Raw genomic sequence first — 23,324 nt, forward strand, 5'->3', positions numbered from 1 at the left:
GGAGAAAGGCAAATGGGGATCATACCGGGGCCCGATGACAAGAGGCCAATTTTGATGTCCCTTTTCTCTCATTGCAGCGCTTCTCTTTCAAGCCAAAATCTGCTTGAGCAGCCTGGGAAAGTGGCCTTTTATCCACCTCCTCAGCCGCGCAGATGACAGCGCAGCTAAGCTAAATGGAAGTTAGATGAACGTGAAGACAAAGTGGTATTAGTTTTTCTTTTTGGATGGTCACAGAATAAACATACAGGAAGTGGACCGAGTCTTTAAAAAGTGAGCAAAGTGAGGAGAGAAAGAGCTGCTGGCCAGCCAAAACAAGGGCATCGCTTTGCTTCATCCTGGATTGTTTAATTCAAAAATGTTGACCCATGTGAGAAACATTATATCTCAGGAACATCGAGGTCCATATTTAGTGTAACAGGAACCTCAAAGGCCACATGTTCTCACAGTGTTTATAATGCATTAGTGGAACAAACTCTACACTGTACTCGCTTTACAAATCCCACCTGGCTGTGTATTAGTTACAGATGTGGCCCTCTAATTCATAATGAACTAATAATGGTTTTGTTAGTGCAAGATTGTTTTGCTTTCCTCCCTCGCACACATATAGACGGGGCTAATCTGTGCTGGAGGTGTGGCGGGGCCAGGACCAGATATTGCACCCCTGTATGAAACATACACTGAGGAATGCGCTGTTGGAAAGCCGGCCGGCTTTGAATTGTCTCGATATGACTCACTCGTCATGAACGGATCTCTATCATTAAATACCCGCTTTCCTTTCTACCCCTTTGGGGAGTCACCTTCCTGCATCCAGCCAGATTAGAATGAATTAGTTTAAGTAGAACGTCCCCTATATGCACAGGAGAAACCGCACAAGTTCAGCTCCTTGCTTTATTGAAAGCCTCTGACTATGTTTTGCAGTGAACGGGGCTGCTTGACACAGTGCTGCAAATTAATGACTCCATATTTTTGATGGTGCGCTGATAAAGAGGAGAGCTCAAGGACTAGACATGCGAGATAAAGTACAACAAAAGATGAAGATCTTAAGGCATCAATTAACAGCCTGATCCAGCTTTTATGTCATAAAGACTGCCGAAAGAAAAAGAAAAAACCTTACACATTAAAAAAAACCATCAGAGGCATTTATTCTGCAGCACTGACATAGAGTTATACCGACTGTGTCAACACACATAAAGTCTCACTTTTAGATTATTTTCATAGTTAATTATCTCAGAAAATATACCTAATGAAAGCTACGGGGGGAAAAAAATCACTTTCTCTTCCATACCAGCATCTGAAATGTCAGTGCTTATCTCAGAAACAGTTGGAGGATTAATATGAAGCTAATAATTACACATCAGGCAATAGTCATTAATAATGATAATATTAAAATCATATAGCACCACATGGTTTACATTTCAGGTTCTGCTGCTTATGTAAAGCTAACTCAATGACCGCTCTCATTCTAGGTACGACTGGAGATCAGGAGACTTTTTGAAAAGACGATGTCGATGGGAAAACTGAATTCCATCCTTCTAACTTCTACACCACTTAATTCCACTTTGATGTGCTTTTACTCAATGAAGTTTGCTTTTAAAACATGGATTAGTATATGGTGGCTATGGCTGGTGGCGGCATCCCTGAGAAAGACATTGAACTCAAATCTCAACGTTTCTCCAAATATTTCGCAAATTCATTTATTGGACTATGACGAGTATCACCCTCGCCACCAGGCGAGTGAGAGAGGGTAACAAATGTGGTTTAACGAAGTATTTGTTCCAATATTTTCACATGAAAATGCTTAATCGTATGTGCTTCTGTTTACATGACGGCGCTGCTGAGATTCATTCAAAACACAATGTTTAGAAAATGCTCTGACTCTTTTGCCCAGAGGACAAAAAACTTAAAAATGCAGTTTCCTGTAAACACCACTACTAGTCACGATGCATCTAAACGTTGTTAGATGTTGTGTCTTACCTGTTTCTTTCAGATAAGGATTGATTTGGATTCTCCCCACTGGATCGATTTAATACAGAGAACCAATTATGCCGTACATTCGCTGTATGTGTCACAAATAGTCTTTTTCCTTCTTCATGACAACAGTCCAGCATGCCAATGCAATCAGGGAAACAGCTCAGAGGAGGTTGTGGATCCTTCTAGCTCATTTCTATGGTACCGAAAAGAACCGATGTTGGTCTATTTAGTGCGGTTCTCAGCCACACTGGCTGAAAGTATGCTTTCCTCACTTTGTTACTCATGTTTACATTTCCAACACTTCTCTGCTTTAGAAGAACACACTCCTCAACGTCCTCAGATGGATAGTGGTTCTGAGCACAGCTTCATGGACAGAGGGACTCCTCCAGGACTTCAGAAAATATACTGTGGCACAGCAATCAAGATAGCGATCAGCTTTCTTTTGCCCGGATCAAGTATTAAAACAGAAATCCCTCCTGCTGCCAAGTGTAATGTCAGCCTGTTGTTTCCTATAATTAAACTAAATAAGATCTGCTTCTGGTTTTCAGATGGCGCAGACTTGTATTGTGTTCGGTACAGAACAGCTCATTGTGTGGATTCAGATAATCACCTATATACTCAAATCAAGCTTGGAGGAGCGCAGAGGACAGGTTCCAGTGTGGCTTGTCTTCACATGCATAGTGTGCACAGACCACTGGTGTAGCATAACTCAGAAGAAAAGCTCGAAACTCGAAATAATATCCAGTTTGGAGTTACTTCAGTGCATTCCAAAAGCAGTTAATTTCTACCATTGCACCAGGGTGGCTGACAAAAATCGGCCCCATTGTAGAGAGGAGTGTGTTATCCTGCTTTTGGTTTATCAAAGCGCGTTGATGACGTGCAAAGAACAAAGCCGTAACACATGCGGCGTGAAGTATTTAATTAAAACGTCTTCCTGTTACTTCCCCTGGAAGATTTCACCTCGCAACTTTGATGTATGACCCGCCAGGAAGGAGGGAGCCGAGCTGCACGCTCGGCATTATCGCAGCATATGTGTGTGTACACTTGAGTCTCATTAGGGAATTTCACCCTGGAAAAAAAAAAAAAAAATCACAATAAAAAAAAAACAAAAAGGAGTGATAAAGAAAATGAAAGATGGAAAGAAAGCAGGAGGAAATCCAGAGGTAAGGAGGAGTGGGGAGATTGTAATGAGTTGCACCTGTTTCCTTTAACCCGGCTCCAGTTTCCCTCTACAAACGCATGCAGATTACCCATCAAAGCCCCTCGTCGCTGCCTCCACTCAATGGATCCTTTGTTGCCAGTTGTCAGGGAGGCGGCCCACAAAAGTATGTAACACAAGCAGGCCACATTGCCGTGGAACTTACAGTACATGCAAGCCTCCGCCGGCCACAACCAGAAGCACTGTGAGCGTTTCGTAGACGAGCAGTCTGCAGCAGAGACGCCGGCGCTGCTGCTGCTTCGCTTCTCTTTCCCTCTGTGAGGCCTGGTGTGACCACAGCAGTTGTGTCGTCTGTCAACAGTCTAAAACGAGCTCAGCACGCACGCACGCACGCACGCACGCACGCGCGCGCGCACACACACACACACACACACACACACACACACACACACACACACACACACACACACACACACGCACACACACACACACACACACACAGTCTTAATCATTGCAATGTTCCTGTTGACTTCAGGCCACACGTTACACAACGATAACAATTATTCATTCAATCACATGTTACTGGCAGCTTTCGAGCAGGTTATCTGAGTTCAGACCTGTGCAGAGCCGCGGGTGGACTGTCACAGAGCGACAGAAGTAACAATGGACTTTAATCAGCACAAATAAACACAACAAAATACTAAAAGAAAAAACATCTGATTAAAAAAATGCTCTGTAAAAAAAACAGATTTTAAATACACTGTTGACATGAAACAAAAAACTGAAAATTAATGACTTTCTTTTAAATGATTTTAAGTGAGTCTTAACAATACAAAGAAAAACACTACCTGATGATTGGACCTTTAGATTTTCTTTTACTTTCTATGTCAAGCTCTTTTTTCAGCATGCAAACAGTTCAACCAGGTAAATAAATAAAACCCAAAGAGAAGCTGGCAAAATGCAAACTATTGGAGATACATCATAATATTCAGCCAACTAATTAAGAAGGATGGTTCAACTCTACTGATCGTGATGTCTGCTTAAAGGACGATCATGTAAGAATCACATTCATATAGAAACATGTTTCTCCCCTTTATAGAGGTAAAGCATCTCTTTAACCACTGAGGGCACCTGATTGAGCCTCATCAGGTGAAAATGAAGCAATGCACTGTGCTCAATGAATGAATTAAATGTGCAAGCGTTCTTAAATGTTTAGACCCAAAAGTTTGTCATGTTTGGACAGATTATTTTATTCACATAATTTACTGTATTGGTAAAACAATGGTGTCTGATAGAAATACGGTGTAAAAATAATCCAACACAGAGCATTTTTTGAGCCACAAATGGAGAAATTCACTTAATTTCTAACACTTTTTAATTTACATATTTACAAATTTACTCTTGGCACATTTCAAAGCATTGTGACGACACCTTTATAAATAGTTATGCCACTAATATTTCGTGAGTCACAGATCAAACCCTTTCTGTACGGACACTTCATAGAGTTCCATTGTAATGTTATCATTTATTAGAGAAGACTGTCCCACAAACTCAGTCCATAATTTGCTATAATTAAAGCTGGTGTCCGGAGTTTCCGTTCGTTTCCAGCGTATGAATCATTTTTCAACAGAGCTTCAATGTGTCAGTCTGGTTCGATACTACAATATAATATTAGCATAAAGCAATATAAACATTTATTCATGAGCCCCGCCTTCGTCTCATAGACCCCCATGTTATCCGAAAAAGCGCCGGTCAGCGTCAGCCAATAGAGTTCGAGCTTCCGCCTTGTCGTGCTGTCAATCAACACCTGCACACAGCCAGAGAGCACGGCCGCTCGCCCAGCAGAGGAGAGTTAGCTCCGCAGCAGATATATCCACTGTCTGCTGAACATCCACCGGAAACAGCTCAACATGGAGGATGCTGTAGGACTCAGAGGCTCTCATTTTCACCCGACAGATAACAGCGTGCACAATTAAAGGGGCGTGGCTTGGTCGCTCATGAAAGCAGAGGGAGGGCGGAACCTCCAGACATTGGATTAAAAAAAACCTCTCTCGTTCAAAACTCCGGACACGAGCTTTAATGTTGAATCAGAGAGTAAAGCCACAGTCGCCACATTTAATGACCCTGGAAGTCATTAATATCTGGAAAAACCTTGAAACTATCAGTCAAAGAGTGAAAACTATCTTTCACCTCCTTTTAATTTATGTTTTTCCAGTCTAAGGGATTTTAGGAAAACGAATTAGCCTTTTCTATACTAATGTGACTATCTGTCTGTGATTCAAGCTGCATGGATGAACATCTTCAAGAAAAAGTGCTGGATCTGGGCAGGGAGAGACTAAAATTACCCCGGCAGACTGCGATGTTGATTTTGGTCTTTTCATAGGATTTGCTGACAATACAAAATAGCAAATTATTTCCATTCTTAATCTTGTTGGTAAATTTGTCTGGAGAGAACAACAAGAACTGCTACGCTTGAAAAATCTACAGCGCCACTCTTCTTATTGGTCACAACAAATGTACATTCTTAACAAATGAACAGCATTTACTGGAGAGATGCATGCAAGTGGAATTTTCTGTTTAGTAAACCGGCTGTGATGCTGGAAGATTCCCCAATGAATCGACGTATCCTTCCTTCCATCCATGCCTAAATCAATCGATCCTGAAAGGAAAACAGCTCTAAATGAAAAAAATAAACAACCCTGGAATCTGAAGTAACTCACACCTTTTTGACAGAAAAGCCCGGCTCCATTCGCAGTGTGACTCGCCTTGACCTAGCTTAGCATGAGATAATTTGTTTTGGAGGGTTTGTAACTAAATGGCATATCTCACCTTCGTCTGCTACATTTGTACTATTTTTCATCTTCTTTATTGCTGCGACCTGCTTTTATTTCCAACAACTACCTAGAATTTGATAGAGAGGCACATATATTTTTCTTTGTTCTCTTTTCTCATAACTGTACTTCAAGCTGACGCTACCGCTGAAGCTTATGGATTACTTCACTCACTAAAACGTCGCCATCTGCTTTATGCTTCACCTTTTCTTCTGGGAAACTTCACTTGTCCTTGTTAAACTAATGATTGATCTCGGAACCGGAAACAATGAGTGGCTCATTGCGGCGGCTGAATGAAGACGGGGTTGGTAGGTTAGCAGCTACTTTGGCGGCATGAATGCAGCGCGTCAAAGAGCTCATGGACGCCGGCCTTTATGATCAATAACAAGAACGGCGCCGGGGATATTGAGGAGCTTTCCTGTTTCTCTGACAAACGGATGGGAGCACCGAGAAGTGACATGGTGGTCCCAACGGTCAATACAGTCGCAACCATTCATTAGACGGAGCCGTCCTTGATTAGGTTATTATCAAAAGCACTGAGCACTTCAATGAGGAGAGCTCCGGGAGGAGTGATGGCGACGCGGTGGTACAGTGGCACTCTCGCTGACGCTGGTAGGTTCAGATGCTCACCTCACGGAATGTATCTGACAATGAGCGGGGCAGTGGAGGCGGGAGGTAATGGCGGGAGGTAGGAGGGGAGGGTGGGGGGGACCACTCTGCATTCAAGCGCTAATTAGAAAAATTAGATCTATGAAAGGCAGCGAGTGATCTAGGCCTTCAACCTACGTCTATGTACCGCTGTAGCAGCACAAAGAGGAGGCAACAATGAGCGGCGAGGAGGAGGAGGGAGGGGATAAATAATTTAATCCATTATCTACTCTGCAAAGCTCATCAGCACTGCTACACAATGGCCACGATTGAATTGCTGATTGCATTTCTCTCCTACCCTGCAGGAGAAAATGCCCATGCTCCACTATGTTCTCTCGGCCTGCCGGCGCAGCCAATAGCAGGAGGAAGACAGAGAGCAAACGAGGGAGGGAGGGAGAGACGGAGGAGTGTAGAGTGTCTTCCACCAAGGTCAAACTACAATACAGCAATCTAATTAAGAGTATCAGAGAGTTTCCTGTATGGGGTCAACCTCCCTGTTGTGTTCACAGGCCTGTATTGTCCATTATGTATTACATCATGTACTTCTGCATGTAAATGATGGCGGCAAATCTGATTTAGTCTTCATCTTCCTCCCAACCTTCTTTTCAGACGCGAGTCTGTCAGTGGAAATAGTTGTGCAGATTACTGCTTCTATCTATATAAATTTCTTTTTTTGTTCTTTTTACTTACGCTGTTCTGAAGACGGTGTTGTTTATTAGCCGGTCTGTCACATCGCTTCAGGTTTTCTTCTATCAAAAACTTCAGAAAAGAAGCTGAAGTGGAAAAAAAAAAAAATACTCATGTCCTCTACTTTTATAGAAGTACAAATGCAACGATTATGGAAAGTCTAAGGACTGACTTCACTGACTTATTGTAGTGAAAGTCCAAAATATTGATTAGATTTGTAGTTTGAATCCCAGAGTGAAATATGAGAAAAAGCTTTAGTTATATCTGCCTCACTTTTTTCTCTTTTTGACAACAAATGAGGAAATCCAGGGTCATTTTATTGAAGAGTGGGTGAAATGATTGAAATCAAACCCGTGCACACACTCACACCTACAAGCAATACAGGGTCATTAATTAACCTCAAATGGACGTTTTCACAGTCTTGGATGAAACCTGCGGATGCACAGGGAGAACATGCAAACCAGGCAGAAAAAGCAGCGGGTTTTTGGTGTTCAGATATGTTGTCATTTGAAATTGCCTGTCAGCATGACCTGATTGACTTTAAAGGAATACTCCGAAGATTTTGGACCCACGCCCTATCCCTATCATTTACAGAGTTAGATAAGCTCATAAATACCTTTGTTGTGTCCGTTCATCCAGCCGCGGGATCCCAGCTGTTAGCATCGTAGTTAGCTTAGCTCAACTACGGCAGGTGAAGAGGAGGCAGAGCCAGACTGACGAAAGTGGACAAAATCCTCCTTCCAGTGGTCCAGGGGATGGCGTATTAGCACGTGAAGTAAATCCGAATGGCTATAAAGCATTTTAAAAGACGTGTTATCTTTTCAATCCGTTAAAATAACGTTTTGATCCACACAGACCTGCGCATGCGCAGTGCTCCGCGGAAGGATATACCGGAGCATAGCAGTAGAAGCGTAGACTCAGCCGCTGTGCGCCTGGTATATCCTTCCGCAGCACACTATGCTTGTGCAGGTCTGTGTGTATCAAAACACTATTTTAAGGGATTGAAAAGAAAACACGTCTTTTAAAAAGATTTATAACCATTCGGATTTACTTTGCGTGCTAATACGCCGTCCCCTGGACCGCTGGAAGGAGTATGTTGTCCACTTTCTCAGTCTGGCTCTGTCTCCTCTTCACCTGCCGTAGTTGAGCTAAGCTAACTACGATGCTAACAGCTGTTAGCCAGGCACTGGACGAACAGACACAAAAAAGGTATTTATGAGCTTATCTCACTCTGTAAATGATAGGGATAGGGCGTGGGTCCAAAATCTTCGGAGTATTCTTTTAAGTGGCACACTTGTTGGTAAAAGCACCTTTTAATAAACGAACTTTCAGTTTTCCCTTTTGAAATAAATATATTTAATGTTATACACAGCGCAGTGTTTTGTTTGTTTGTTTTAGGTCTGTTTCTGAGGAGTCCAGAAATCTCTTGTTTATGAAGAATATTCCCAGGTATCTGTCATTAATAGAAATGGACCTGAAGGGCACAGAGTCAGCACACGGCTTCAGCTATCCCTTTCACACTGCAAAATGACCTGTTCAGAGGAAGGAAAGCATTAATGGATGAATGAGGTGATGCTCTTCAATAGTGATGGTTTCCATAGCGATGGTTTCCATCTTTTTCCTCCCCGCCATCAGCTGCAATCTATAATCTGCGGCAGTCTCCAGTCAAACAGGAATATCTGGGACACTTGAGGCTTTCTTGGCCCGGCGCCTCTGCCATGCTGGCTTCATTTTACCTTCTATTGCAGCACTTTTATATAAAACTGGGAGAAAAGTAGTACACATAATGGTCCCCTTTGGCCAGGCGCTTTAAGGTCCTGTCCACAGTCCCAGTGTGGGGCAGTCAAGCTGTTTCTGCTCTGCTCTGTTTGTTTAATGGAACAGTAGTGAAACCACTTTGAGGTCAGCTCACTGCAAAAAAGAGGGAAAAAACACCGCCGAGTCTCCTGTGATCAGCGGAAAAAAGCCTCCTAAACCCTTCCAGAGGGTCGCTTCTGGAAGTCTGGCCAACTTTCATTGACAAAAAGAGGTCATTATTCTGCATGAGCTCAGTAATTAGGGATCAAATGTGCTGGATGGGATGTAATGGAGACATTTCACTTATGTTACACCTGCTGATCAATTATTCTTGAAAAAAAAAGGGGCAAAAGGCCAAAATGTGCCCACTCAGAACATGCAGCATTATGGGCAGTCCATTCACACACTCTGAATTCTTCCTTCTCATTATGCAAGTACAGCACAAATTGTCCTGGACCAAGGGAAACTATTTATAGGCACCGCGAGGCCGCACAGCCAAGTATGCCTAATGGTGTAATTTGTATTGTTAATGGTAATGCACTGTTAGTTTGTTCCATTTGGCTTTGCACAGGTGCCTTAAAGGGAGCCTCTGCTGCTCCTACGGGCCTTTTCCTCAGCGGTACCACGCCTCCCTCTGCTGGACTCCACTGTGTCGTACAGCAGCTGGAGTCGAGGTTTGAGAAGGAGCTGCAGGATTCTCTCAGAGCGAGTCAAGACTGAGTGGTCTTATAGTGATGGAAAGACCTCAAGCCCCACAAAAACGAAATGATTAAATAAATAAATAAATAAATAAATCAAGTACAAACAGCTCCCCTGCACAGAAGCGACGCAGACTTCTGAGAAATTGTGTTCCTAATTAACTTTCAAGCTCATCAGCTGCAATCAATATAGAGTGTGGCTCTTTTTCTTCTAATTGAGATGAAGTAATTATCAGACTGTATTCATCTCATTAATGAAACAATGTTCCAATATGCCTGAAGCAAAACTGTTAATTGAGTTCTATTTTCTGAGACAGGCAGCCTCTCCTTATGTCCATGGCCACAGAGCGTCAAATGTGGGTTGGGGGGCCTTTGTGCTCGTCTCGGTGCAGTCAGAAGAACAGGCGGAGGACTGGTGGAGCATGCCAGTGGTCCCTCCCTCCTGTCTATCCCCCCATCAGAGGGAACCTCAAGACTGGGTAACACAGCTGACTTCAGCAGAACGCTCCATCCCAGGCTGTTGCGCAGCTTCACTGGTTCGGTGCTCCCTGCTGAGTAAGTTATAGTAAGGCAATTATTCTGTAATTATGGAGCCACAAGCTGAGAAACACAGTCAAGACATACGGAGTCCATGTAAGTCATTGTAGGGGATCACAAAAAAAAAAAATAAATATATGGGCTTGGATGTTAATGTGTGTGTACATGCTTATTAAGGGCAAATATTTGTACATTATTTGGAAGAGTCCCATCCACCAGAGGGAGGGAGGCATGCTCCACAAATGATTGATCCATATATGATCTGCTGATGTATAAAATCTCCCTCTCACAGTGATTACAGCTACGACAATAATAAAAACTAATACTAATGGTAATAATAATAATAATAATAATAATAATAATAATAATAATAACCTTTATCCGTTACCTTTGTGGTGCAGGGTATGCATTTTGAAAACGTGTCAGGTCAATACGGCAGCACAGCTTGAGTCTCAGTGTTGTACTGTGTCTACTGATCTTCAGAAAACTGTGTTGATTTTTGTTCATGTCCTGGGCCTGATTGGAGTCTCTTGCAGGTCAGTTTTATCCTACAGACCCTATGTTAGACACACCAGTGCTTGGAGCAGTGGCCTCTTTATAATTTATAAATTCTTTATAATAGATTTATTTTCTCCTTACATTTTCAAGTTTCATATTGTAGACTGCAATTTCCTTCCTTTCTTCCCAATTCTGAAGAGGATTTTATTTTCCCTTGTTGCATAAAAATCTTATTTAATCATTCATTTATTTATTTTTACTTCATAATTAGTCTTTAATGGGTTCACTCTGAAAGTGTGCCTGTATTTTGATTTCTGTATATTTCCATTTAATATTGCATTTTTTTTCCATATTCACTTTGTTGGTAAACAAATGTATGAATTACTGATTTCTTTTTCTTCCTGGGTCTCTTCGTGTTTAAAGGGTTAAAACCTCGGGACATCTTTTCCATGTGTTTCAGTCACTGCTTGGGACACAGACAAACAAGGCAGTAGGTCAATGAAGCCTCTTCTTAGGGGACTCTGGGTGCCATCTAGTGGGGAGCTCCAGAATTGCAGCTGTCCAAGGAAAAATGAAATTAGATCAAATTAATTGCTCTATATATGGTAACTTTCAACTTTCAAAATGCTGTATTTTAGCGTAAATGAAGATGCCACACTGTTCCAGACAGCTGCTGTGTTTTTCTCGTGGACACTCAGAACCTACAAGTCTGGCCTGCTTCTCCAGGATCATCTCCATCCGCTGCTTCCTGAAGTGAAGGAAGTTCATGATGGCGCTGAGGATGGTCAAAGTCCTCTGCTTCTCTGGAGAGGTCAGAGCGACAAGATCACAACAAGTGGAAACATGGCTCCAGAAAAAATGAGCTATGTAGAACATTCATTTTGGAAATGACTAGCAGAAAAAAAAGGTTGTTAAAAAAAACAAAATTTTGTCCATGAAAAGTAAAAAAAAAAAAACTTACTTGGATTCAGGAGGTCATTCAGTGAGAATCGTAGACCATACACACCGGCAGGAAGTGCTAAAAAGAAGAAGAAGAAGAAAAAAAAGGCCTTTTTGGCTTTTTGCCGTTTGTGAATTCGTTGAATTGTCAGATTTCTAATGATTCAGAGCAGGATGACATCTGATATAACTTAATACAACACAGACTATTTCTATATTTGATCTTTTTCTGGTTGAACTCCATGCGGCTGCAGCAGCTTCAATCCTCCTGTTCGAGAAGCTGATGAGAGCGGCACCAGTGTTTGGAGCGCTAGTACCTGCAGTTTGAAATGTGTCTGTTTATGGACAGTTTGTTTAAATGCTGTGTGGTGAATACCTAAAAGAAATGACATCTAAACCCTCCAGCATCAGACATGCTCACAGCAGCAAACACACTCATGTTTCAATTCATTTTCAAACAGAGAAGTTCTACGACTGACTTGAATGTTCTGTATTGTGTAAGTCAGTCACTGGAGTCTTCACTTTTTCAGCAGCATGCTGAATGTTGGATGACAAAAAAAGAAATGAAATATTCAAACTGTTTGTGCCTTTTTAGGCTGAACACATTGAGAGAAAGATGCAGATCGTCACCATGCACGAAGCTAAAAGATTTAAAGTGTCCATTGATTTAGTGCGAGTAAGAGGAATTAGGAACTCTCTGACTCTGAGTGAAACTCACATGCGAACGTAGACGCTCACGATGGTGGTCGACCCCTCGTAGTAGGCCGGATTCTGAATGTTCTCCAGCGGTGGAACCTGACGGAAAATACAGTCATGAACACACACGGGGGACAGAAATGTGGAACATGCAGCCAAACCCACCAGAAGACACGATGGTGAGCCCGACAGGATATCACTGGGGACATTTGTGCCTTTTTCTTATGCTGTGACGATCAGAGGTTAAAACGTGCGGGGGAATGAGGCCATCTCCACAGAACCAGAGCTACATTACACCTCCAGTGTTTCAGGGATTCTCAATGATTTCACATGGGAAGATAATGTTTCAACAGATGTCGGCATCGTTGATCTTCTCCTGTGTGTTACATGGCTCCATCTGAAATATGGAGTGAACCTCTATTGTCCATATCTCACACCTGTTGCAAACACCGTGTTTTCATTCTTGTGTTGTCTCTTTGAGAGATTTATTATTCTCGAACAAGGCAGCATTTTATTTCACACCCATCATTTTTGAAAGAAATTCCAAACCAATAATAAATTCATCCTGTTCTCCAGGATCCACACAAAAGGATTTCTTGTCTATTTTGCCCAGTAAATGGGCACGTTTAAGAATTTAGATCAGCGGTATGCGACTCAAAACCGACCCACAAAAGGCTCCAATGCAGCCCGCTAAACCACCAAAGCAATGGTCAAAATTTAAGGAGTGTGAAGTGATTTAGCTTTGAATGAGTGAATATGGAGGAGTACTCACCATGGAGTGACACTCGGGCTTGAAGCGAAAGAGGTGACGCAGAACCGTCATGTACAAAGTCTGAACCGTTTCTGCCTGGAAGAGAGAGCAGCAGTAGGATTAATGCTTTCAGTCTGAGGAACGAGAACTCAAAAAGCCTCTCTCTGTCTCTGTGGACAGATTACAGTGGAAAGCAAAACAAATCAGAGCTGTGTGTGTTATCCAATCCATCCATCATCGATGCAGCCTCACTCAGCACAGGATGATGGGCAGCTCACTCTCAATCCACCAAAATCTCACCCCTGCTTCTTTTGATCCCACCAACCTGTCGGCATTGGCTCCTCACATCACTTCAGTTATAAAAGATCTATTAAGTTTAAAGGTTCATCATCCATAAAGTTACGAGTGATATGGTGATGCTGATGATCCATGACAGTAAACACCCAACTGTCTCTGCATTTAGGTGAGAATATATATCTGAAGGTAGCAGTACAGGCAAATAAGGCAACATTCACCCATAAACAATATGACGTCCGTTTTTTAAACAAATATTAACTTGATTAGACTAGTTGTGTGAGGAGCAGCTCGCTGGAACGACAACCTGCTAGTCAACTCGCCATTCTGCTGCTACGACAGGATATTTAATAACTAGCTGGTTACGGGGTGTATTGAGTAGCAGCTCGTGGAGAGGAGTTAACCAGCATCTTAACTAGCTGTATGATTTGTTATCGTGGGAGAGATAACCAGCTGGTCAACTAGCGGTGTGAGCCGTTACCTTGGGGGTGGGAGTCAGGTCGCTCTTGGTGAAGTGCTTCGCCTCTGAATCGGTCAGAACTTCATTTCAATAGAAAACCCCTATCCCGCCGACAGTGTGGAGTGGGAAGGCGTTTTCAGTCATGGTCGTGGCTGCACAGCGGATTGAGATGATAAAATCACAGAAAAATGGCAAAAGATGAACAAAGTTGCTGTTCGGCTCCGAACAAAATACAAAATCGGTGCCTGAAAATCCTTGTTTATGTAACTGAGGGAAAATTAAGAACAGCTCAAAGATGAAACTGAGGAGGTTATGTAGAGAAATACAAATACATACTGTATTAACTCAGTGGACACAAAGAAAAAGACAAGATTCGCCACCTAATGAATAAATACGGTGGGAGAAAAACAACACACAACTTGGTTAAAACACGCCCGAGCAAAGCAGCCCCCCTCAGTCTGTTCCTGAGCCTTGGCTGGTACTTCCTGGAAGCAAACACACAAACCCCAAACAACCAACAAAAAGCAAAATGAAATCAGCGACCAACCCAACCAACTAACGCACCCAAAACTGACACAGCTGGGGCAGAGTGAAGAAAACACAGCAAGGAAAAAAAAGAAAAAAAAAAAGAAGACAGAACAAGGCAACAGAGGCAAGTCGGCTGTCCCGACCCCTCAAGCCTCCACGCCGACCTGTGCTCTGGGACAAACATACAGATAATATTAAAGGGTCTGTATCCTGCTTTTTTAGCTGGTCCAAACCCTATTATTGGCATTAACATGGTAATAGTTTATTTTTGGCGCTAAGGAAAAGTCATTTTGTGTTAAATAAAGGATTTTTGGAGGTTAATTCTGAAACCCGGAAGAGAAAACGCTCAGTTTCACTGAAAATCCCGCCTCTCCCCCTGTGGACTTTGACTGACAGCGTACTTCAACCAATCGGAGACACGTTAGCGTCTCTAAGGGTTAGCTTTAGCTTCTCTACACGCAAAGACACGTGAAAACGTCTTTTCCTGTTAGAAACTCACCAAGCGCAGACCCTCCAGACCCTTCAGACCCTTCAGACTCTTGCTCTTGTTTGATTGTTGCTTTCAGACGATGGTTAAAGTTTATCTCCGTAATCAGAGATACAAAAAGCGGCAATGCTGATTGCCGAGGGCCTGTGGGGACACACACACGCACACACACACACACACACACACACACACACACACTCCTCAGTGGAAAATGCGAATCAGCTGCTGCTGGTCAGAGGAGAGTGGGGTGTTGTCTGCGGGGGTGGGGTGGGAGAAGAGTGGTGGGGAGGAGTTCAACTTTTGTGACTTACTTAGGTTTGAAGAATTTCAAACGAGCTGTTTTCTACGCGAAGGGAGGGGCTGCTGTAGAGAGCAGCAGAAAGAGATTACTCAGACATGCGTGGAAGAACGCAAATAACCTTTTGGGGGTTGTTTTTAAGGGAATTCAACTTTGGGGCATGCTAAAAACCTTAAAAAAGTGGATTTTGCATGATATAGGTCCTTTAATACACGACAACACCAAGCCAGTAGACATGCATGCTGTTGGGTTCAGAATCCAATAGCTTTGGCTTACTCGTGAATGTTTATATGAGTAGGAAAAAACTTCCACAGTACTCCAGTGTAAAAATGAAAAAACAAAGTCTTTAATCCACAGTTCGTTATTTCTTCTTACAGGAGTATTCCAATCTAAGTCTTCCTAAACACTAAACAATTCTACAGTAAGAAAACCATGTGGCTCAGTCCTTAATTACTTCAGTTCCAACTTCAATGGACTCTATGCACAACTTCACTACTTCCTGAGCTTCAGGAGGCTCCTTGTTTCCTGTCTTTCATGATAGGACGAGCTGATTAATCCAGGTGTCCTGACCTCTGTAACCACAACAGTAATGGTCAGACACACCTGGATTAATCAGCTCGTCCTATCATGAAAGACAGGAAACAAGGAGCCTCCTGAAGTTCAGGAAGTGGTTGAGTTGTGCATAGAGTCCATTCTCTTCTATGCCTGCTCTCTGCATGCAGCGTTTTTTTTCATCCTTCTTAAAGCGACAGTAACCTATTTTACTACAACCAAAATACAATAACAAAACACTGTCTTTTAAATGTAATTATCTTTCAAATAAACATGAATTAAACCAAATCAATCTTAAACAGCATTTTAACAATATTTTCTTAAATTATTTATTCAATGAACTTAACTCTCAAACAAAAATGTGAATTATGCTTACTTATTAACTTAAAACATGAATTTACATAGCTCGGCTCCCACATACTGGCCCCTAATTGTGCTCTTAACTAGACACAATTACCAAACAACAAATTAAATGAAGCCAAAGATCTTAAAATCCTCACATGAAAACAGTCCCTGTTCACAGTCTTTTAGGTAGTGGACTTCATGCCTCACTCAGCTTCTTGTAAGAGGCAACTTTTTGTGATGGGTCTGTCCAAAGTGTTGGTCTTAGTTTTAATCCGGACCTGGCGTACCAGCCTAAATTTGTCTGGCACTGTGTGGATGACCCTTCCGGTAACCCATGAGTTGCGTGCAGCTGAGTCATCAACGATTACCACGATGTCTCCAGTGATGAAGTTGCGGGATGGGTAGTTCCATTTTTGGCGCTCTTGCAGCTCTGGAAGATATTCTCTTGCCCATCGCAGAATAGGTCTGCCATATACTGGATCTGTTTCCATCTTTTAGGTGCATACAGGTCTTGTTTGTCAAAAAGACTTGGGGGCAGAGATGGCTTGGGCTTGAGCAGCAACAGGTGATTGGGCGTCAGCGCTTCTAGGTCATTTGGATCACTGGAAGCTTTGGTTATCGGCCTGCTATTCAGAATCGCTTCTGCCTCACATAGCAGGGTGTGTAAGCTCTCCTCATCAAGCACCTGTTCCTTCAGTGTGGTACTCAGAATCTTTTTTACTGACTTGATCAGTCTCTCCCAAACACCTCCATGGTGGGAACCAGTGGGAGGATTAAACATGCACTGGATGCCATTTTGATGCAAGGTGCTTTCAATCTTGGAGACATTCCATTCCTCAATGGCTTTCTTTAGCTCATGCTTGGCTCCAACAAAATTGGTTCCATTGTCAGAGCGGAGGTTTTTGACCTGACCTCTTCTTGCCACAAAGCGACGCAGAGTGTTTATAAAGGAATCCGTGTCGAGTGATGATGCAAACTCTAAGTGCACAGCACGAACTGCCAGACACGTAAAGATAACACCATATCTCTTGACTGTGCTTCTTCTACGTTTTACTTCAAATGGGCCAAAGTAGTCCACTCCAGTGTTGGTAAATGGAGGGTCATCTGGCACGACTCTGTCTCGAGGTAAGTCAGCCACTTGCTGTTGTCCTGCTGCACCATGTGAGCGTCGACAGATGATGCACTTGGATAGGATCCTCCTTATTGCTGAATTTGCACCTGGGATCCAGTACTTGGTCAGTAGTTTGGATAGCACATGATTGCGGCCGCTGTGACCTAAGTTTTCATGGATCTCTTTTAGGATCAGGTTTGTGACGTGAAGATTCTTGTCCAGAATTGCTGGTAGCTTGGACTCCTCAGGCAAAGCAGACCTGTTTAGTCTCCCACCAACTCTGAGAATGCCATCATGAATAATAGGATTCAGCTTGAACAGGCTACTGCTTCTCTTTATGCCTTCACATCTTTGAAATGCAGAGATCTCCTTGGAAAATGTTTTTCTCTGGCAGACAGTATCGAATGATCTCTTGTTCAGCTTCTGTAAGATCCTTCACAGTGAGTCGCTGAGTGTCAGCACTCATGACATCTGACTTGAAGGTCCTCATTTCCATCTCAACTTCTGGTGTACCTTTGATTGTACTTAATTCTTTCTTCTTTCGACTCGACTCAGCAAAATGCTCTTTACTTTCATCAGCCAGGCAACCGCTTTCTTGAGGCGCATCCAAGATGAGAAGTACTGCATGAGCTCTCGTACAGCATCTCGTTGTTCTTCGGTAGCAGTTGCACAAACCATGGCGTTCCTTACCTCTGGGTCCTCCATGGTTAGATCCCCAGGTTTTCAGGCCACTCTTCCGTGGGTTTAGAGAGAAAGTCCGGCCCCTGTAACCAAGTGTGGCTTTGGATGAATTTCTTCACATCGAGTCCCCTTGACGCGCAGTCAGCTGGGTTCTGTGAAGTATTAACGTACCTCCATTGATGTGGCTCAGAGATTTTCAAGATGGTGTCCACACGATTAGCAACGAAAGTGCGAAATCTGCTTGTTTTGTTTTGAATGTATTTCAGCACAGTTGCACTGTCTGACCAAAACACTGATTCCTGTAGTTCAAGCTGCAGTTCCGTTCTCAATGTCTTATCCATGCGAGCAGCCATGGTAGCTGCAGTGAGCTCCAGTCCAGGTACTGTCATGTGCTTGAGAGGAGCCACTCTTGATTTTCCCATGACAAACGCACAATGGGTTTCATTGTTGCTGTTCTTTTGTACCAGGTAGCTAACCGTCCCATAACCTTCTTCGCTCACATCTACAAAGTGGTGGAGTTGGTTAAAAACTGACTCACCAAAGCCTTTAGGCTTGAAGCATCTTGGGACACTGATATTCTCCAGCTGGCACAGTTGAGTTTTCCACATGGACCACTCACGAGCGAGTTCGTCCGGTATGAGAGTATCCCAGCCTAACTTCATTCTGCAAAGCTCTTGCACGATTTCCTTTGCTGTGAGTGTGACTGGGGACAAAATACCCAATGGGTCATAAACAGAGCTTACAATGGACAGGATGTTTCTCCTGGTTGGAGTCTTATTTGACATGATAATTTTTAACCTGAAACTGTCAGACTGGATACACCAGCAAACTCCCAGGGCTCTCTCTGTTGGAAGGACATCCCGATTCAAGTCAAGGTCTTTAACCTCTGTTGCCCTCTCTTCTTCTGGAATCATCGAAAGCAATGCTCTGCTATTGCTTATCCATTTGGTGAGTCTGAATCCGCCTTTTTCACATACAGCTCGCAATGTGTGGTACAACTGAACAGCTTCTTTTTCTGTGTGTACTGACTTCAAGCAGTCATCCACATAGAAATTGTTGAGCACCGTTTCTACTGCTTCGTTGTTGCACTCATCTCTGATGTCTTCAGCACACTTGCGCTAGCTTGGAGATGAGGTCGCTCCGAACAAATACACCACCATTATGTACTCCACTAACTCCTGACTGATGTCGCCTGATGTCCACCAGAGGAACCATAGAAGGTCAGAGTCTTCGTCAGGCACCTTAACCTGGTGGAACATAGCTTCGACGTCTGATATGACAGCTACTTCCTCTTGCCTGAACCGGTTGATTACACCAAGGAGGGTGCTGGTGAGATTCGGTCCCTGTAGCAGCTGATTGTTCAGTGTGATGCCCTGTTATGATGCGCCACAGTCAAAAACCACTCGGAGCTTGTGCTTCTTGGGATGATAAACCCCATGGTGTGGCAGGTACCAAACTTTACCATCATCACGGTTGAGGTCTTTCACTGGTACTTTCACGGCATAGCCCCTTTCAACGATGCCATCCATAAATGAAGAATACTCTGTGTGGAAGTTTGGGTTTTTCAGAAACTTCCACCTCAAGTTCAAAGCACATTGTTCAGCCACTTCACGATTGTTGGGCATCTTCACATCTCTATTTCTGAGAGGCAAGGCAATGCCGTAATGTCCATCCACAAGCTTTGCTGATTTTGAAGCCATGTCCATGAATTGAAGCTCTTCCCTGGACATCTCCAATCTCTCGTCTTGGTTGTACTCCGGAAAGTCACTCTTAAACTGCTGACTCCAGAGTTCATCCAGTCTGCTGACCGAAATGCAATTTGCTGATACTTGGGTCAGTCCACTTGTTGTGCTGTGGGGATCATCTTCACGGAGAAGTCCATTGATGGTCCAGCCAAGACGTGTTTTTACAGCATATGGGCCCTCATTTATGCTGGAGATGACCTGCCATGGTTCAATAGCTTTGGGTGCAGTAGTACCAATAAGGAGCCCAATTTCTGCATGAATTTTTGGGATTTTAACCTGTTGAAGGTGGGACCACTTGTCAACGTCTTGTTGGAAGGGAATGTTGTCAGCAGATGCTGGGATGGCCTTCTGGCTGTATGTATCTGGGAGGGTCAGAAAATCATTACAACCTAAGCTGCTTACTTCCAGATCGGCCACTATGTGACTACTAACAATTTTTTTCTCTCCCATGGTCTTCAGTAAGATGTTTGTTTTTCTGCCTGTGACACTAAGCTCTCTCATTAAGTCCTCAGTGGAGAAGCATGCAGTGCTTCCAGGGTCGAGAAAGGCATAGGTGGTTGTGACTGCTTGGTCCTTTTTGGTCTTGACTTGAACTGGAGCTATTGCCAAGATGCTCTCTGAATTCTTTGTACTACAAGTTGTCGTAGTCATACCTATGAAACCACTCACAATGGACTCAGGCAGTTTTTCTTCGTCATCACATGATTGTATTTCAGATTTTACTTCTATGTTTGCAGCATTGGTCTTTGACTTTATGTGTAAAACTGTAGGATGTAATTGTGCACAAACTTGGCAACTCAGTTTCTCCTTACATGAATTACTCATGTGACCCTGTTTTAGACAACTGAAACACAGACCTTTTGCTCGCAAGAAGTCAATCTTCTCCTTGTGAAGACATTTCTTCATCTTCTTGCATTGTTCCATTGTGTGTTCACTCCCATAACAGAAAAACAGGGTTTTGAAAATGCACATAGTTGATTACCATTGATTGTCATTTCTGACCTGGGCTTTGGAGACACCTGCTGGTGACTAGTGATAATTGCAGCTGTGGTGAAGCCTCTGCTGCTGACACTTCTTCTGTGCGACTTTTCATCTGGCTGACCTTTAGTCTGACCTTTGTAAACAATATCCTTTATGTCACCAAACAGTGGGTGCAAGGCTTCCTTCGCTTGCTTGTTGATGAAGTCCACGAGGTCGTTAAACTTGGCTCTACGATTTTCTCTGTCCTGGATTCCACAGACAAAAGTCCTCCACCTTTCCCTCAGTTTGTACGGCAGCTTTGCAATAATAGCACGCATGTTGGCTGTATTGTCCAGCTCATCCATGTACTCCATATCAGTCATAGCATTGTGACATCCTGTTAGATAGAGCCCAAATGAATGGAAAGCCTCCCCATCATCAGATTTGATTGTTGGCCAGTTCAGAGCCTTGTTGATATACGCCACAGAAATCTTGTAGGTATTTCCGAAATGTTCCTCCAGAAGTCTTTTGGCTTCATAATATCCATACTCAGGCTCCATATGAAGACAACTCCTGATCAGTTCCCCACTAGTGTACTGTTCCATATAGTACAATCTGTCTTTGCTGCTCTCTGTCTTGTCTTCTACTCCATGTTCAAATGCTCTGATGAACAGTCGATATTCCAGGGGATCTCCCTTGAACACTGGAATGCTCTGAGGTGGAAGGGTTGCCACTTTCTGTTGCTTAGTTAACATTTCAGCGACACCCTGTAAGGTCTCAGGTGACTGTAGCTTCTGCTGTCTGGGTGCATCAGGCGATGTCTGGTTAATTTGTGTCATGTCACTGATGTGCAGAGCTTTTTGTCCATTTTTGGTGAGCACAGGAGTCTTTGTTTGCTTGGGTGCCAGTACATCTCTGGTCTTGTTCGAAGCCAAATAGGAGTTCATTCCGTCACGAGGTGATGTTTTGGATGCAAGCTCTTCAAACTCGTTCAAGATCTTAATCTTAGCATCAGTTTCTGCTAAAGCAGTTTGCATCTCAAGCTCTTCCTTTTCTCTTTTGAGTTTAGCTTCCTTTTCTTCCAATATTTGTTTCTGTTTTAGAGCAGATGCTTTAACCAACAACGCAGCTCGTTCCAATTCTGTTTTGAGCCGAGTAGATGAAGCAGAGGATGACCTCTGAGAGGATCGTCCAGAAAGTGCTTTGGAACCACGCTTTGATAATGAAACACATGCATTCGATACACTGTCTGATGGCTGCACCTCCTCATTACATTTTGCAGCTTCTGCAACACGTACATTGGCCTTTTCAATCCAACTCTTAGCTCTCTCAGAAAAATCCTTAAAAGCATCAGCCTTAGGTTCAAACCAGCTCACCTGGTCTCTGTTCATTTCCTCTTCAGAAATCACTTGGAAAAGCTCTTTAACTTTGGTGTGCAATTCACAGAACTCTCCAAACAGCTTGTTGAAATCCACCATTAACACAGTCTGAACTTTTGTGACATTATTATCATCTCCACTGTCCATTAATTGACATATCTGATTCATTTTGCCTGTTAACTTTCCAAGTTTAGCCTTGCGTATACTTACAGCACGATTTAACTTTTCCTCTATTGCCTTAGGTGTGACTTTAACCTCTCTAGCATCTACAATTGTAGCTGTTTCTTCCTCTTCAGCCTCCATGATTTCATGTGATAATAAGCACTGTATTCCAAAGCTTTATCATTTTCATCCACAAAGCAGCTTGTTTAACAGAAACGCCATGGACATCCAGCTGATTGATGCATAGAGTGGTAAATTTCCATTGTACTCACGACCACTTACACTTGAATCAGATGAAATCCGTTCCTTGTGGCGTAAAAGTCCATCCATGAACATCCATACATGTGAAAGGAGCTGGGTTTTCTTACAAATATGTTGGGTTCAGAATCCAATAGCCTTGGCTTACTCGTGAATATTTTATATGGGTAGGAAAAAACTTCCACAGTACTCCGGTGTAAAAATGAAAAAACAAAGTCTTTAATCCACAGTTCGTTATTTCTTCTTACAGGAGTATTCCAATCTAAGTCTTCCTAAACACGAAACAATTCTACGGTAAGAAAACCATGTTCCAACTTCCTCAATTCTCTTCTATGCCTGCTCTCTGCATGCAGCGTTTTTTTCATCCTTCTTAAAGCGACAGCAACCTATTTTACTACAACCAAAATACAATAACAAAACACTGTCTTTTAAATGTAATTATCTTTCAAATAAACATGAATTAAACCAAATCAATCTTAAACAGCATTTTAACAATATTTTCTTAAATTATTTATTCAATGAACTTAACTCTCAAACAAAAATGTGAATTGTGCTTACTTATTAACTTAAAACATGAATTTACATAACTTGGCTCCCACACATGCTGCCACATACCTGCTCCACCCCAGAGGTGCCAAGGAGATGGAAGCGCGTCCGCCCTGAATTTATCCCCTCCCACAAGACAGCCCAGCTGGTCACTGATTCCTGCCACAGCTGTGATGGAATTACCATAAGATTTAGTTTAGTTTAGTTTAGTTTAGTTTAGTTTAGCGTATTTGTTTCTTTCATTTAAAACACAAAAACAAAAAATGATGAAAATACATCAATCTCATCAGTTTGGACACAAAACAA

The sequence above is a fragment of the Salarias fasciatus genome, unplaced genomic scaffold (genome assembly GCF_902148845.1).
Source record: "Salarias fasciatus unplaced genomic scaffold, fSalaFa1.1, whole genome shotgun sequence".
NCBI classification, from domain to species: domain Eukaryota; kingdom Metazoa; phylum Chordata; class Actinopteri; order Blenniiformes; family Blenniidae; genus Salarias; species Salarias fasciatus.